Source organism: Balaenoptera borealis (genome assembly GCF_965194805.1).
Source record: "Balaenoptera borealis genome assembly, chromosome: 14".
NCBI classification, from domain to species: domain Eukaryota; kingdom Metazoa; phylum Chordata; class Mammalia; order Artiodactyla; family Balaenopteridae; genus Balaenoptera; species Balaenoptera borealis.
Genome location: NC_138875.1, coordinates 87649287 through 87665951, shown reverse-complemented (window position 1 = coordinate 87665951; position 16665 = coordinate 87649287). Strand labels below are relative to the sequence as shown.

Below are 16665 nucleotides of genomic sequence, written 5' to 3'. Positions count from 1 at the left end.
AAATGAGCACTATAAATTCTTAACTCCATTTGGTTTGAAATGCCATATTCCTTGTGGGAACTGCCAACAAGTGACTCTACAAGATCCAAGGGGCTATCAGAGTCTGGATGGGGCCATTCTTGCCCATCTTCCTGATCCCACCTCCCTGGACTCTTCTCCTTCCTCTGCTCCAGCCATTTGTTCTTGCAATTTCTCCAACAGAGCAAGCTTATTCCATCTCCACTTGCCCTGCTGTCCTGCCTGGACAGCTCCTGCCCAGTATTCACAGCTCTCTTCCCTCACCTCATTCATGCTTCCCTTCCAAAGTCTGCTTTCTCAAGGAAGCCTTCCAAACCACCGAATCTAAAATAGCCAGATCCGGGAATTCCCTGGCGGTCCAGTGTTTAGGACTCTGAGCGTCCACTGCCGGGGACCTGAGTTCAATCCCTGGTCGGGGAACTAAGATTCCACAAGCCTCGCAGTGCGGCCAAAAAAACCAAAACAGACAAAAATAAAATAAAATAGGGATTTCCCTGGTGGTCCATTGGTTAAGACTCTGCACGCCCAATGCAGGGGTCCCGGGTTCAATCCCTGGTCAGGGAACTAGATCCTGCACGCCGCAGTGAAGAGCCCAAGCCCACGTGCCACAACTAAGACCCAGCGCAGCCAAATAAATAAATGTTTTTAAAAATTAAAAATAAAATAAAACAAAACAAAATAAAATAGCCAGGTCCCTCGCTATTCATTCACCTTCCTTCCTCTGCACCCTGATCCTGGAGATCTGTTTGCCTTTCAAGTTAACAGAAAAAAATTGCCTTCTCCTCACCTCCCCGGCCCCCTACCCACTCCTGCATACCTGGAGTTCCAGGTATTTAAATTTTCAACTTAAAAACGGTAGTGAGGACGTTTCCAAAAAGTGGGTCTAGTCACGATGTCTGGGAACCTGCAGCTTCAAAGAAGCTGGATTTCCAGGTTATTCCCGGCTGTGCCTAGTGACCTTGGGAAAGCAAAAGCAACTTTTTCATTTCACTTGGCAATGACCCTTCCAATGCGTTTATAGGCCAGCTTTAGGCAGAAAGGCTCTCGGGAGAGAGGCCGTGATTCTCACGATGTGCTCTTGGCTTGCAGCAATCAGCCCATCCTGGGACGGGGGCGGAACCTGCAGCTGCAGCGAAGAGGACGCAGGGCGCAGGTGGTAACCAGGTGGGTTGAGCCTCCAGGTCCCCCGCGCACTCAGAGTCCGGACCTGCAGGTCCTTCACCTCGGCGTGGCCATTAGTCTCCCTTTTTCTGCACTTGGCCGCAACCCTGAGACCCGGACACGCGCCTGCATCCTAGGGGAAGGGCGCCCTAGGCTGACTGCTCCCGGGGCTCAGAGGGTGAACCTCTCCCCGCATCGTCTCGCCGCCGGCCCTGGTGCCACCGAATCTACGCGGCCATCCCCGCCGCACGTGCCCATGATACAAACAGCAACAGTCACGCCACCGGCTGGCCTGCTAGTGGACGCTCCAGGCGCTGTGCTGTGTGCCCGACGTGCGCATCAAAATCTCTCTACTACACTTGGTCCATTTGCGCCGTGGAGTCCGGTTCCGGAGACTCGCACCCACCTCCTCCCAGCACCAACCACCTGGGAGCCCCCCAGTCTCCACCCGTACCCCCAAACTCCTTTGATCTCAATCTCAGATGCCTCGGGGCGGTCCCAGATTTCTGGCAAGAGACTAGCGCTGTGAGCGTGCCTTCCTCCGTGGGCCAACATCGGCTCTTGGGACCCCAGGGCTGGGGAGAAGGGGGCGCAAAACATTGTACTTCCTGGGGGCGATGGAGTGAGACCCCTCGGCTGTAGGAATGGAGGCGCCGAGATTCGCCCCATCTCCCGTGCTGGCAAGTTGACTGAGCTGGGAGCGGGGCAGGGACCCCTCGTCTGGGGTGAAGGTGAGCAAGAAGCCAGGACACTGCTACCCCAGGACCGCACTTTGACTGACCCAGGGGTAGGCAGCTGGGAGACGATCCACAGAACCTTCCCCTTGGCCTCACCCCCTCATCGACCCTGGGGCACCACTTAGAGATGCGGGAGCAGCCAAAGTGGCCCCGAAAAGCCGCAAGACTCCGGACGGGACCCGTCCATCCAGGGAGGAGGAGCTGCCCCTGGGGACAACCAGCCGCCTTTGCCAGATTCCCGCGCACAGACTCCCGGTTCAGGTGCCCTCCGCCTGGAAGCAACCGGAGATGGAGGGAGCTTCCCGAGCCGAGAGCGCCACCGCGACGGCCGCCCGCGCTCGCCTTACCTCTGCCCGGGGGCGACCTCGGAGAGCGTCCTGCGTCCCCCGCCGCTTCCTCGGACTCCGGGGCGCCACCCGCAGCCGAGTCACCGGCCGGGCCGCGTCTCAGATGTGCGCGTCCGGCCCCTCTCCCCTCGGAAGACCCCCTCCCCACAGGGCAGCTGCCCGCACCCCTCCCGGCCCACTGCTTCTGGGCGGCTAGGCTTCGCGCGCTTTGGACCGGACCGCCCCCGGCCACGCCCCGGCCACGCCCCGGCCACGCGCCGGCCACGCGCCGGCCACGCCCCACCCGGGCTCCGCCCCCGCCGCCCCCGCCTCCCCCGCCTCTCCGGTCAGGCTTGTCTCAGTTCCACCCCACCTACGACTCCCCGCCTCCGGACCCCAGCCCCCTCCCCACCTCCCGCCCCGCTGCGTCTCCGGAACCGTCCCTCCCCCCACCTCCCTCTGCCCAGTCCGTTACTTCCGGTCCAGCCCACCCGCCGGCCGCCTCGTCAGGAGGTGAGCGCCAGGGCGCCTGGGGTGAAAAACGCAGAAAGGAGCATTCTTCCAGAGTCCGAGGTAAAGATGCCTACGGGGGAGGACGCGGTGCTCCAGAAGGGTGCGCTCCTCCGACAGAGGGACTTCTTGTGGCCACTGCCTTCCTTCCCGCTCTGGGTCGCAGCCCTAGAGAGTTCTACCCAGATACCCAGGGACTCAGACCTGGAGATGGCCCTTCCACCTTCCCGCGGCCCTGCAGGGCGAGTGATCAGCACCCCCTAACCCCCAAATTTTGGGTGACACCCTGGGAGCGGGAAAAGTGTGGGATTAAAAGTCCCATGCAGGGACCTCCCTGGCGGTCCAGTGGTTAGGGCTCTGCCCTTCCAACGCAGGGGGCACAGGTTCCGTCCCTGGTTGGGAAACTAAGATCCCAGGAGCTGGGCAGCGTGGCCAAAAAAAAAAAAAAAAAAAAGGTCCCATGGGGCTTAAAATGGAAATAGTTATAATTGCATTTTTTCAGATTCTGCTTTTTTAAAAATTATCATTATTGGGCATAATTGCATACAACATTATGTTAGTTACAAGTGTACAACACAAAGATTTGGTATTTGTATACATTGTGAAACGATCACTGCAATGTCTGGTTGACATCTGTCACCATACATAGTTAGAATTGTGTGTGTGTGTGTGTGTGTGTGATAAGAACTTTTAAGATTTACTCTCTTACAGTTGCATTTTTTAAAATAAATTTATTTATTTTATTATTTTATTTAATTAATTTATTTATTGGCTGCGTTGGGTCTTTGTTGCTGCACGCGGGCTTTCTCTAGTTGCGGCGAGCGGGGGCTACTCTTCCTCGCGGTGCGCGGGCTTCTCATTGCGGTGGCTTCTCTTTTTGTGGAGCACGGGCTCTCGGCACGTGGGCTCAGTAGTTGTGGCTCACGGGCTTAGTTGCTCCGCGGCATGTGGGATCTTCCCGGACCAGGGCTCGAACCCGTGTCCCCTGCATTGGCAGGCGGATTCTTAACCACTGCGCCACCAGGGAAGCCCCCACAGTTGCATTTTTAAACAGGAAAAACAAGGTGCAAAAATAGGGACTCTACACATACATATGTCACACCAGGAACTGTGAACAGTGGTATCCTCGAGAAGGGGACTGGGTGGGATGTAGGGACAGGAGAAAAAGTAGTTGGTTAATTCATGCTCTTTCTGTACTGTTTGATTTATTTTCTCAATATGCTTGTTTTGTCTATTCAGGGTAAAAATAAGCAAACAAGCGAAAAACATGAGCCACTGCCCCCTTGACCCTGCAGTAGCCGTTTCTGTGCAGTTAGACCCCCCCCTCCCGCTCCCCCCTCCAGTGTCTTTTCTTTCTGGTTTTCCCTGAGCTGCCACCTCTCAGGAGGTGATCCCAGCTACCACCTAGGTGGGGTTCCCATGCTCACCCCCACAGACCCTGGGAGAAGCTGAGCCTTCTGGGAGCAGCAGTCTGACCGCCTCCTGGATTGTTAGCGAATGCAGGTTCATGTGCTAGACCCACAGTGAGGCCAGACAACACTGAAATGTTGGCGTTTGGAGCAGAGAAAGTTTTATTGCAGGGCCCTGCAAGTGGATGGGTGGCTCACGCCTTAAAAAACCCGGAACTCCTCGAAGGGTTTCAGCAAAGCCCTTTTCTAGGAAAGATGAGGGAGGGGCGTGGTTGGTTGTTGCAGACTTCTTGGTGTCAGAATCCTTTGCAGCTGTCCTCGTAGGTCAGGTCACGATGTTCCTGTAAACCTGCAACAAACAAATGTTATTCTTTGTTCTGCAGTGTTTTATCTCTATATGAATGGAAAAGTGTTACACTCTTGAAGGTCAGAGCCTTGAGAATGTGTTGTCCTGTACATTTCACACTACAGGCAACATTCTTTTTTTTTTTTTAATTTTTATTTAGTTATTTATTTATTTTTTGGCTGTGTTGGGTCTTCGTTTCTGTGCGAGGGCTTTCTCTAGTTGCGGCGAGCGGGGGCCACTCTTCATTGCGGTGCGTGGGCGTCTCACTGTCACGGCCTCTCTTGTTGAGGAGCACGAGCTCCAGATGCGCAGGCTCAGTAATTGTGGCTCACAGGCCTAGCCGCTCCGCGGCATGTGGGATCTTCCCAGACCAGGGCTCGAACCTGTGTCCCCTGCATTGGCAGGCAGATTCTCAACCACTGCGCCACCAGGGAAGCCCCCTACAGGCAACATTCTTAACTGGGAGCAAAAGCAATAGAATACAAAGGTTAAAGTAAGCAACTCAGCCCGCGCGCCACAGCTACCGAGCCTGCACTCTAGAGCCCGTGAGCCACAGCTACTGAGCCCACGTGCCACAACTACTGAAGCCTGTGCGCCTAGAGCCCATGGTCCACAACAAGAGAAGCCACCGCAATGAGAAGCCCGTGCACCGCAACAAAGACCCAACGCAGCAAAAAATAAATAAATAAATAAATTTATTTTAAAAAAAGATTAAAGTAAAAGAAACAAATCCAATATGGTGTCAGATTTGTTCTTCCCTATTACATTATTATAGGTAGAAGGAGCAGATGGGAAGGCAGAAACCTGCCAAGAGAGGCTTAGACGCAAGTTGCTGCCACCTCCCCAAACCAGCAACACCTGGCCGTCCCCCACAGGGTCCCTGCTTCTCACCCACAGGGCTCGGGTGGCCCAGCTCCCACTGAGCTGGCTCAGTGGAATATCAGAAAGGTAGAAAGGAAGCCGGATTTTTGCATGTGTCATCCTTCCTGGTTACTAGAGAACCCCCAGGCATCCTGATTTCAATTGCTTTAAAAATCAAAACAAAACACAAAAAACAAACAAAAAAACCCAAGAAGAAACAATAACGAGATCCAGAACGACTGCAGATCCATTTCTTTTCCCCCAGACAGGTCCTCCTAGAGAACCAGGGGCCAAGCCCGGGAGGAGGGATGGGTTTGAAGAGCTCTCTCCGGCATCAGTGGCCTCTCTCATCTCCGTGGGGCTGGGATTCTAGACCCAGGCTGGGCGAGGAAGACTCAGGGCTGCTACTGTGCCCTTATCTCTTTAAACCTTGGCAGTTCAGACAGAATCCAGCCACTGGGGATTTCCAAACCCAGGGCCCCTGTTTCCTTGTGGCCAAGTGTTCAATCTCTAGGAGGGCCCAGTGAGAACTGCTTCTTTTTATTATTATTTTTTTAAATGTTATTGGAGTGTAGTTGATTTACAATATTGTGTTAGTTTCAGGTGTACCAAAGTGATTTAGTTATACATATACATACATTCATTCTTTTTCAGATTCTTTACCCATATAAGGTTATTACAGAATACTGAGTAGAGTTCTCTGTGTTCTACAGAGAGCTGCTTCTTAAAATGTATACAGTATGCTGCTTTGGGTGGCGTGGTCTTGCTTTAGAATCCCAAGAGCCTGTGTTGTGATTCTCCCACCGGGACTTCCATAAGCTTCATGCTGCATCTTCTTCCCCGTGGTTACCTCTGGGACCATCGAGTCTGCCTGATGGTTCATCCCAAACATTAGAACTGATTGCACCAAAGCCTGGACTGACCGCGGTGCCCTTTCCTGTTGTTGACTCCACTCAGAGCTGGCAGCCTTGCATGTCACTTGGTCGACGAGCCAGAGCAGCACTCCTGAGTGTGAAACGTGTTTCCTCAAGAACCCAAGGAGAGACCAGCTAGACCCTGTGCTTTCCTCCTTGTGACATGAGGTGCAGCACTTTGCCTTTCACTTCAGAGAGGATGTCTGCCTGCCTGTGACCACTAAATGTGGTACAGCTTCCCTGAAATGCGGGTCCCCAAATCTTCTTGCCCTCTGGAGCACATGTGTCTTTCCAGGGCCTCCAGTAAAAGGTACTAGCCACCTTTTTTACTCATTCCGTCCAATCAGCACGATGTCATTGATGTACTAGACCAACATGATCTTCAGTGGCGATAAAAGAGATTTTCACATATTGAGGGATAGGGAAGTCATTCTGGCTTATAGATGAGTTAACTTGAATTTTATGCTAACTAAAATAGCCCCTTTGGGGCCTATGAAACAGACATTGTACATCTGTTTCAGTTATTAGACCAAAGGTAAAGAATGTTCATGTTAAAAATAAAGATTAAATGGGACTTCCCTGGCGGTTCAGTGGTTAAGATTCTGAGCTTCCATTGCAGGGGGCACGGGTTCGATCCCTGGTCGGGGAACTAAGGTCTCGCATGCTGCACAGTGTGGCCAAAAAAGAAAAAAAAAAGATTAAACGCCTCCCTTCCTAGGACACCGATCTGGTCCTCCTTTGATGATAAGACTGCCTTCCAGGTGCCAAGGCCATGCTGACTCGTTGTGTATGTGCTGGTCTGTGTGTGTGTGTGTGTGTTTCCATTGAAATGTAACCCTGACTTGTTTAGTGTTCTTTGTTCTGACAAGATATAAAACTGTGCTGAAAACCCTGCTTCTCTGGAGCGGCTTCTCAGAGTAACCTGGGAGGCAGGCTTCTGAGCTAGTCCTCAGTTTGTCTCAAATAAAACTCTTTTCTATTCTTATTATAGATTGTTTATTGATTATTTTCATTGACATTGCAGTGTCCAGGGAGTCCAGAGCTCTGTAGGCTGTATTTTGACAGCAAGAAGGAGTGTTAATCTAGTCCTGAGACAACACTGTCATTTCATATTTTTGTCCATCCACATGAATATAAAGATTTGCACGCGTGTGCGCGGGTGCATATGTGTGCATTCTGAGTTGTCATGCAAAATCTATTTAACAATGTGAGTTACAGTAAAAAAGGTGATGCCAAGACGTTAGGGTCCGTACATAGCAGTAGAACCCCTGCATCCTTAGGTATACATACATTTAACTTTCTGTGTTGCCAGGTTGCTCCCCCAAATGGTTGTACCAGTTGGCAAGTTGTATCTGAAGTTAGAAGGTTTCTTTACTCTCTGAAATGAGAGTTTTCCAGAAGCAAGGGCTTGTGTATCTTATTTTGGGGTGATGCACATCTGGCTGGGTTTTATAGTTCTGCAGTTGGTGTTTTATTTTCCAGAGTAACACTCATCTTTATGGCTCACCATTTAATTTCCCTACTGTCAAGAGGCAGAATGAAGTTATTCCTCTTTTTAAAAGAATGATATAAGTAGGGAATAATGAATGCAAAATGCTGTAGTTAAACATCAGCAGATAAGCTGATGGATCAGCTATCACTTAGATGATGCTATAAACAGAAAGAAAGTAATATTTACTCGTTTGCAAAAAAACAAGAACGGGTGACGGATTTGGTGTTCTTTGACTCTGAGTGACTCATTACAGCAAATTGTTATTTTCCAGTTACTAGAGGGAATAAAAAGTACAAAGCAGAGAAAAGGCATTGCTTTCAAGAGCACGCCGGGTCTCTTGCACTGTTGAATCACGTGAACTATTGCAAAGTTAACTGTTATGAGCGGACCTGTGTTCTCTCCAAATTACCTGTTGACGTCTTAACTCCCAGGACCCTCAGAATATGTCTATTTTTGGAGATAGGGTCTTTAAAGAGGGAATTAAGGTAAAATGAGGCCATGTGAGTGGGCCCTGAGCCAATCTGACTGATGCTTTTAAAAGAGGAGGACATTAGGACACAGATACACACAGAGCGAAGACCATGTGAGGACACAGGGGAAAGCCAAGAGGGGAGAGTCCTGCCCACAGGAATCTTTCCTTACCTTTTCCAGTTTCTGGTGGCTCCTGGCATTCGGTGCTGTGGCAGCATCACTTCAGTCTCTGCCTCTATCTCTACGTGGTCCTGCCCTCCTCTCTGTTTTTCTCTCGTCTTCTTATAAGGACACTTGCTATTGGATTGAGGGCCCACCTGGCTAATCCAGGGTGAGTGCATCTCAAGATCTGTCACTTAGTTACATCTGCAAAGATTCTTTTTCCAAATATGGTCACATTCATAGGTTCCAAGCGGTCATATCTTTTAAAAAGACCATCCAACCCACTACAGGACCCACCTGAATAATCCAGGGCCGTCTCCTCATGTCAAGATCCTTAACTTGATTGCATCTGCAAAGACCCTATTTCCAGAGAACGTCACATTCACAGGTTCTTGGGATCAGGAAATGCATGTGCCGTTGGGAGCCATGGCCATCACATCACCCAGTAGATGTGCTGTGTGGATTAAACTATTTTATCCATGTAAAGTGCTTGCACCAGTGCCTGGCACTGAGTGAGGGACCTATATGTATTGACTAAATTAACATTTTTATTATCCACACTGTATCAAAAGTGGGGGAAGGCTAGACAGGAGAGCAATGCATTTCAAGATAAATGAGAAAGCACATTTCTTAGTCACAAAGAAGCATATCCCTATATGATTAATATGCAAATGACGAATAAAATGTTGAAAGAATCCATTTACAAACCCATTAGAAATAAACCTTTGCACCACTGTGATAAATACACAGAAAAGATAGTTGATGAAAAACGTAATGAACCAATAAAAAGGCTGGGATTTCAACGGGGCTGTTTTCTAAGTGCAAATAAGCTGAGTGCTGTTTTCGAGACCCACACTTGTGTGTTGTATCTTCAGGGGTCTGACCCTCTGAGGGTGTCTGCTGGCCCTTCCAACCTTGAGACCCCCGCACACCACCCAGTATTGGGCTGTGACAGAAGCAACCCCCAGTGGGATCTGGAAAGAATCTCTCAGATCCAGGGAAACGGGGGCTTTTTAGAGGCAGGTGTAGCCTGGGGTTGGAAGGTAGAGAGCTGGGTTCGTTGGTGACACCTCTGTCTCTGGACAGTTGTGTGAATTTAAATGACAAACTCTCTGAACCCCTTCTGTGAAGTGGGAATTTCCTTGCAGGCTCACTGTGGGGATTAAATGAATTAAAATAAAAAGAGCGGCCCAGACTTCTAAACATTGTTCTTAAAGCTTTCTTCTTTCAGCAGAAATGCACCCTAAAGAATTGACTCCAAATGCAGTGTGTTTTTTGTTTGTTTGTCTGTTTGTTTAATTTCTTTTTCAACCATGAAGAAAGAAATTACCAAAAAGCTGATTTTGTAATGAAAACACATAATTAGGTAAATGAAAATAGAGCCTCAAAGATAATTGCATGCTGTATTTTGTTTTTCTTCCCAGAAACCCCTTTGGGTTCTCATTTTACCTGCTTCAAAGGCAACAAATAAAATAATTGCTTTGTCAGAGCCCAGACCACAATAGAGTCAGCCCTTTTTAAAAAATTTCATTGAAAAGGTAAAAGTAGTTTTGGTTAAGAGCAGAGACAGTGTCTGATGAGGGGCTTCACCCCCCTGAGCTGAGACCCTTGGAGGGTGTTTCTCTGTGGCAGCTTTTGATCATCATGTGTAAGATCATAGTCTGTCCTGTAATAGAGTGAAGTTTCTGACTAATAGAAATGCATAGCTTCATATGACATCTATAATTTTGACTTTGACAAATGGTAAGTAGGCTGAATGAAGAAGATCTGGGGGTCAGAGCTGGCCTCTGGTCTTCCTTTGGCAATTCTTAGACACTGGCCAATTCCTATGTGTCCTTGTCAGGGAGGAACAGATTTTCCTCTACCCTTCTGGGTTCTTCTGGTTGGTCTAAGAATTAAACCGACATAAGACAGACTAACAGGAGAACATCAAAGTTTAAAAACATGTATACATGGAGAGACCCAGGAAAACTGAGCAACTTGCCAAAATGGCTGAAACCCTCACCTTAAATACCATCCGCAGCTAAAGGCAAAAGAGGATACTGAGGTAGGGAGAGAGAGAGAGAGAGAGAGAGAGAGAGCAAAGTAAGCTAGAGCTCACCGCTTTCCTTGCCTTGATTTACCTCTGCGTTTGTTTCAAAAGTACGTGGTGCTTGGCAGAGACGCTTTGCAGCTGTCCTTAGAGAGATACAGTGGCTCGGGCTTGACCTCAGGAACGCACCTGCGCAGATGCAACCTGGAGGTGTCCTAAAGTCACCTTTGCTTCATCACCATGCTGAGGTCTCTGCCCAAAGGGGGGTTTGCACCGTGCACAATTTGTGCCATGTGGAAAGGAGCATGGAAGACTGCCCATGTCCCAGCTGCCTGCTGGAAATCTCCACCCCTTTCCTAGAGCCCTGATGATCTGACTGCCTTCTACCCCTTAAATTCCCTCACTCCCCTTCTGATACCGACCAGGGCTCTCGGCCTCCTTAATCAATAGAAATTGACCAGAGGCCAGACAAGAACTTCAGGCGAGGCTTTACTGGGGCCCCTGCTGCAGCAGGGGGGAGTGAGCACAAACAACAGTTTCCCTTGCTCACCTCAGGGGGGCGAGCTTATTCCTTATACGGGGTGAGGGTGGGGGTGTGTCCAGGGGTCAGGCCGGAGGGGTGGCTCAGGTGTTTCGCCCACCCCCTTGGTTGAGCTCAGTGCAGGGGGCATGCGCAGTGCCCTGCTTTGGCTCCCGACCCCCAGCTTTTGCTCCGCGGCTTTTCGGAAGTGGCAGCTGAGTTTTTTGGTCTTTCGTATCTTTTTGTCCATAATTTGCCCCAACTGCAAAAACACACAGTTATTTTTAGTCCCATATACTTTCTTTGTATTTTGTTGCTCAAGGAGAGGTTTGTCCATGTGCAAGCATTGCAGCAAAGGGTCCCAAGTCCCAGGTCCCAGCCTGCCTCATTCCCTTCCGGGAGATGGTGCCTTTAGAACATCAGTTCCCCTTCTTCATCCTCTGGCCATTGAGTAAAAACCTGCCTTGCTTGCGGAAAACTCAGTTTCCTTCTTGGCAGCATAAATCTGAGCAGGAAAGAATCCCTGACTGACCAGGGGGGATTCAGTTCAGCTGGGGCCCCGAGAGGTAAGCAGTTTCCCTCACCACACCAAGCCCATGTTCTTTGCAGGTATCCGTGGGGATAGCTCTATTCCAGAAATAGGTTCTTTATCTAAATTCTTTAGCCAGCTAAGGGGGAGGTAAAAAGAAAGACTTCCTGAGTCTTCTCTTTCTTAAAAATAATCAGCCTAAAATAATCTTTATTCCAAATGTTGCAGGAAAAAAAAAACGGTGCAAGAGGATGGTCACGGCCCAGATCTCAGGCGAGTCCCTGGGAAGGCCACCAAGTGTGGGTTCTTGGCTTTGTGCAGGAAAGAATTCAAGAGCCAACTATAGTAAAGTGAAGGCAGGTATATTCAGGGAGACACATACTCCATAGACAGAGTTTGGGCCATCTCGGAAAGCAAGAGGAGTGGTTAATTTTTCTAGGCTGGGTTATCAGTGGGAGGATTATTCCAGCTATTTTGGGGAAAGGGGCAGGGCTTTCCAGGAATTGGGCCACCACCCACTTTTTGCCCTTTTATGGTTGGCCTCAGAACTGTCATGGCGCCTGTGGGTGTGTCATTTATCTTACTGATGTGTTACAATGAGTGTATAATGAGGCTCAAGGTCTAGTGGAAGTCAGTCATCTGCCATCTTGAACCTAGTTTGTTCTAACCAGTTTATGTCGTGTCCTCAATGGCTATGTTATTCTTTTAAAGGTTGTGCCCTGCCCACTTCCTGTCTCACAAAGAGACAAAATTTGGTGGCAAATTTTGCTGCCTCTACAGGGCTGAGCTAGTACTTACACCCAGATTTCATCATTATCCAGACTTCATTCTCATTCCTTTGTGATGCACTAATGAACCTGTTTCCTCAAAATGAGGTTTTCCAGTTCTGCTAATGTGAGCTGAGCATCGGGGCTGGTGCACAAGCACTGGTGCCTGAACCTTTCTCTGGACCCTGCTTCCCTTTCCTGGAGCCTAGAGAAGTAACTGCTCTAATGATGAACACCGGGGTCATTTCCTATCCTGAGCCATCTCATTTTGGCTTTCTCTCACTGGACTTGAGCAGGTTTTGCAAGACAAAAGAGAAACACACTTTTCTTTAATACGGTTTACCATTTCCTCCTGCATGATTCTAGCTGATACTTGATGAGCCAGACAAAACAATATCATAATCAACACGTTCTAGATAAGAGCACGTTTCCATCAAAAGAATGTCGGGAGCATTCGCATAGCTATAATTAGCAAAGAAGAAGTTAGAGAAATCAAATGCACGCAATCCTTTTAAGTATGGTTGACTTAAGACCTAATTACTTTGGAGTAATTGGCCTATAAGAAAGCTTTGGAGGCTGTTGCAGTGAATACAATGGGCCAAGTAGGGGATGTCATGGAATCATTGAGCTTTAATTAATTGGATACCAGGGAATGCACACTTCCTGACGGAGAGCTCTTCACTTACTCAGATTTATACAGTTTGGGATTTCAGGAGCCTATAAAAGTTTCTTCCATTGAATTCCTGCCCAACTGAGAAGTATTGAAAACCAGCAGATGGGTTGAAATTTCCAAGAATAACTTCTGATTTCTTACTGATGACATTCAGCATGTAAATGTGCTCCTGAAGCTTCTCTCTCTCTCTCCCTTTGTGTCTCTCTCTCAATTTTTTTTTATTGTGGTAAAGTAAAAATGCGATAAACTTTTAACCATTTTAAGTGTCCATTTCAGTGATATTAAATACATTTATAATTTTGTGCAACCGTCATCACGCTCCATCTTGATAACTCTTTTCATTTTGTAAAACTGAATCTCTATACATATTAAATAATATCACCTTCTCCACCCCATCACTCCAACCTTTGGCAATCACCATTCTAAGTATCTCATATAAGTGGAATCACATAGTATTTGTCTTTTTGTGACTGGCTTATTTCATTCTGCATTATGGCCTCGAGGTTCATACATGTTGTAGCAGATGCCAGAATTCCCTTCCTTTTTTTTTAAATTTAACATCTTTAATGGAGTATAATTGCTTTACAATGTTGTGTTAGTTGCTGCTATATAACAAAGCAAATCAGCTATACGTATACATATATCCCTATACCCCCTCCCTCTTGTGTCTCCCTTCCATCCTCCCTATCCCACCCCTCTAGGTGTACACAAAGCACCGAGCTGATCTCCCTGTGCTATGCAGCTGCTTCCCACTAGCTATCTATTTTATATTTCGTAGTATATATATGTCAATGCCACTCTCTCACTTCGTCCCAGCTTACCCTTCCCCCTCCCCGTGTCCTCAAGTCCACTCTATACATCTGCGTCTTTATTCCTGCCCTGCCCCTAGGTTCTTCAGAACGTTTTTTTTTTTTTTTGGATTCCATATATATGTGTTAGCATACGGTCTTTGTTTTTCTCTTTCTGACTTACTTCACTCTGTATGACAGACTCTAGGTCCATCCACCTCACTACAAATAACTCAATTTCGTTCCTTTTTATGGCTGAGTGATATTCCATTGTATATATGTGCCACATCCTCTTTATCCATTCATCTGTCGATGGACACTTAGGTTGCTTCCATGTCCTGACTATTGTAAATAGAGCTGCAATGAACAATGTGGTGCATGACTCTTTTTGAATTATGTTTTTCTCAGTGTATGTGCCCAGTAGTGGGATTGCTGGGTTGTATGATGGTTCTATTTTTAGTTTTTTAAGGAATTTCCATACTGTTCTCCATAGTGGCTGTATCAATTTACATTCCCACCAACAGTGCAAGAGGGTTCCCTTTCCTCCACACCCTCTCCAGCATTTATTGTTTATAGATTTTTTGATGATGGCCATTCTGAATGGTGTGAGATGATACCTCATTGTAGTTTTGATTTGCATTTCTCTAATGATTAGTGATGTTGAGCATACTTTCATGTGTTTGTTGGCAATCTGTATATCTTCTTTGGAGAAACGTCTATTTAGGTCTTCTTTGGATTGGGTTGTTTGTTTTTTGGATATTGAGCTGCATGAGCTGCTTGTATATTTTGGAGATTAATCCTTTGTGAGTTGCTTCATTTGCAAATATTTTCTCCCATTCTGAGGGTTGTCTTTTCGTCATGTTTATGGTTTCCTTTGCTGTGCAAAAGCTTTTAAGTTTCATTAGGTCCCATTTGTTTATTTTTGTTTTTATTTCCATTTCTCTAGGAGGTGGGTCAAAAAGGATCTTGCTGTGATTTATGTCATAGAGTGTTCTGCCTATGTTTTCCTCTAAGAGTTTTATAGTGTCTGGCCTTATATTTAGGTCTTTCATCCATTTTGAGCTTATTTTTGTGTATGGTGTTAGGGAGTGTTCTAATTTCATTCTTTTACATGTAGCTGTCCAGTTTTCCCAGCACCACTTATTGAAGAGGCTGTCTTTTCTCCATTGTATATTCTTGCCTCCTTTATCAAAAATAAGGGGGCCATATGTGTATGGGTTTATCTCTGGGTTTTCTATCCTGTTCCATTGATCTATATTTCTGTTTTTGTGCCAGTACCATACTGTCTTGATTACTGTAGCTTTGTAGTATAGTCTGAAGTCAGGGAGCCTGATTCCTCCAGCTCCGTTTTTCTTTCTCAAGATTGCTTTGGCTATTCGGGGTCTTTTGTGTTTCCATACAATTGTGAAATTTTTTGTTCTAGTTCTGTGAAAAATGCCATTGGTAGTTTGATAGAGATTGCATTGAATCTGTAGATTGCTTTGGGCAGTATAGTCATTTTCACAGTGTTGATTCTTCCAATCCAAGAACATGGTTTATCTCTCCATCTGTTTGTATCATCTTATAGTTTTCTGCATGCAGGTCTTTTGTCTCCTTAGGTAAGTTTATTTCTAGGTATTTTATTCTTTTTGTTGCAGTGGTAAATGGGAGTGTTTCCTTAATTTCTCTTTCAGATTTTTCATCATTAGTGTATAGGAATTCAAGAGATTTCTGTGCATTATTTTTGTATCCTGCTACATTACCAAATTCATTGATTAGCTCTAGTAGTTTTCTGGTAGCATCTTTAGAATTCTCTATGTATAGTATCATGTCATCTGCAAACAATGGCAGTTTTACTTCTTCTTTTCCAGTTTGGATTCCTTTTATTTCTTTTTCATCTCTGATTGCTGTGGCTAAAACTTCCAATACTATGTTGAATAATAGTGGTGAGAGTGGGCAACCTTGTCTTGTTCCTGATCTTAGTGAAATGGTTTCAGTTTTTCACCATTGAGAACGATGTTGGCTGTGGGTTTGTCATATATGGCCTTTATTATGTTGAGGTAGGTTCCCTCTATGCCTACTTTCTGGAGAGTTTTTATCATAAATGGGTGTTGAATTTTGTCACAAGCTTTTCCTGCATCCATTGAGATGATCATATGGTTTTTCTCCTTCAATTTGTTTATATGGTGTATCACATTGATTGATTTGCGTATACTGAAGAATCCTTGTATTCCTGGGATAAACCCTAGTTGATCATGGTGTATGATCCTTTTAGTCTGCTGCTGGTTTCCGTTTGCTAGCATTTTGTTGAGGATGTTTGCGCCTATGTTCATCAGTGATATTGGCCTGTAGTTTTCTTTTTTTGTGACATCTTTGTCTGGTTTTGATATCAGGGTGATGGTAGCCTTGTAGAATGAGTTTGGCTTGTTCCTCCCTCTGCTATATTTTGGAAGATTTTGAGAAGGATAGGTGTTAAGTCTTCTCTAAATGTTTGATAGAATTTGCCTGGGAAGCCATCTGGTCCTGGGCTTTTGTTTGTTGGAAGATTTTTAATCACAGTTTCAATTTCAGCACTTGTGATGGGTCTGTTTATATTTTCTATTTCTTCCTGGTTCAGTCTTGGAAGGTTGTGCTTTTCTAAAAATTTGTCCATTTCTTCAAGCTTGTCCATTTTATTGGCATATAGTTGCTTGTAGTAATCTCTCATGATCCTTTGTATTTCTGTAGTGTCAGTTGTTACTTCTCCTTTTTCATTTCTAATTCTGTTGATTTGAGTCTTCTCCCTTTTTTTTTTTGATGAGTCTGGCTAATGGTTTATCAATTTTGTTTATCTTCTCAAAGAACCAGCTTTTAATTTTATTGATCTTTGCTATTGTTTCCTTCATTTTTCATTTATTTCTGATCTGATCTTTATGATTTCTTTCCTTCTGCTAACTTCAGGCTTTTTTTAATTCTTCTTTCTCTAATTGC

The 16665-nt window shown here is 46.3% G+C and overlaps 1 protein-coding gene and 1 long non-coding RNA gene across 2 annotated transcripts in view; one reads left to right on the top strand and one right to left on the bottom strand.

The window, feature by feature from the left end:
* The window catches only part of LOC309610406, a 104459-nt gene extending 102006 nt beyond the window's left edge, over nucleotides 1-2453 (bottom strand). The window contains exon 1 of the long non-coding RNA XR_014233909.1: nucleotides 2264-2453. This is a non-coding gene — a long non-coding RNA (uncharacterized lncRNA). The remainder of the gene's footprint in view (nucleotides 1-2263) is intronic.
* A 206-nt stretch (nucleotides 2454-2659) lies between these two features.
* The window catches only part of LOC309610393 (transmembrane protein 132E-like), a 46088-nt gene continuing 32082 nt past the window's right edge, over nucleotides 2660-16665 (top strand). Inside the window, exon 1 of the mRNA XM_082353302.1 lies at nucleotides 2660-2815. The gene's annotated coding sequence lies outside the window, so the exon portion shown is untranslated. The remainder of the gene's footprint in view (nucleotides 2816-16665) is intronic.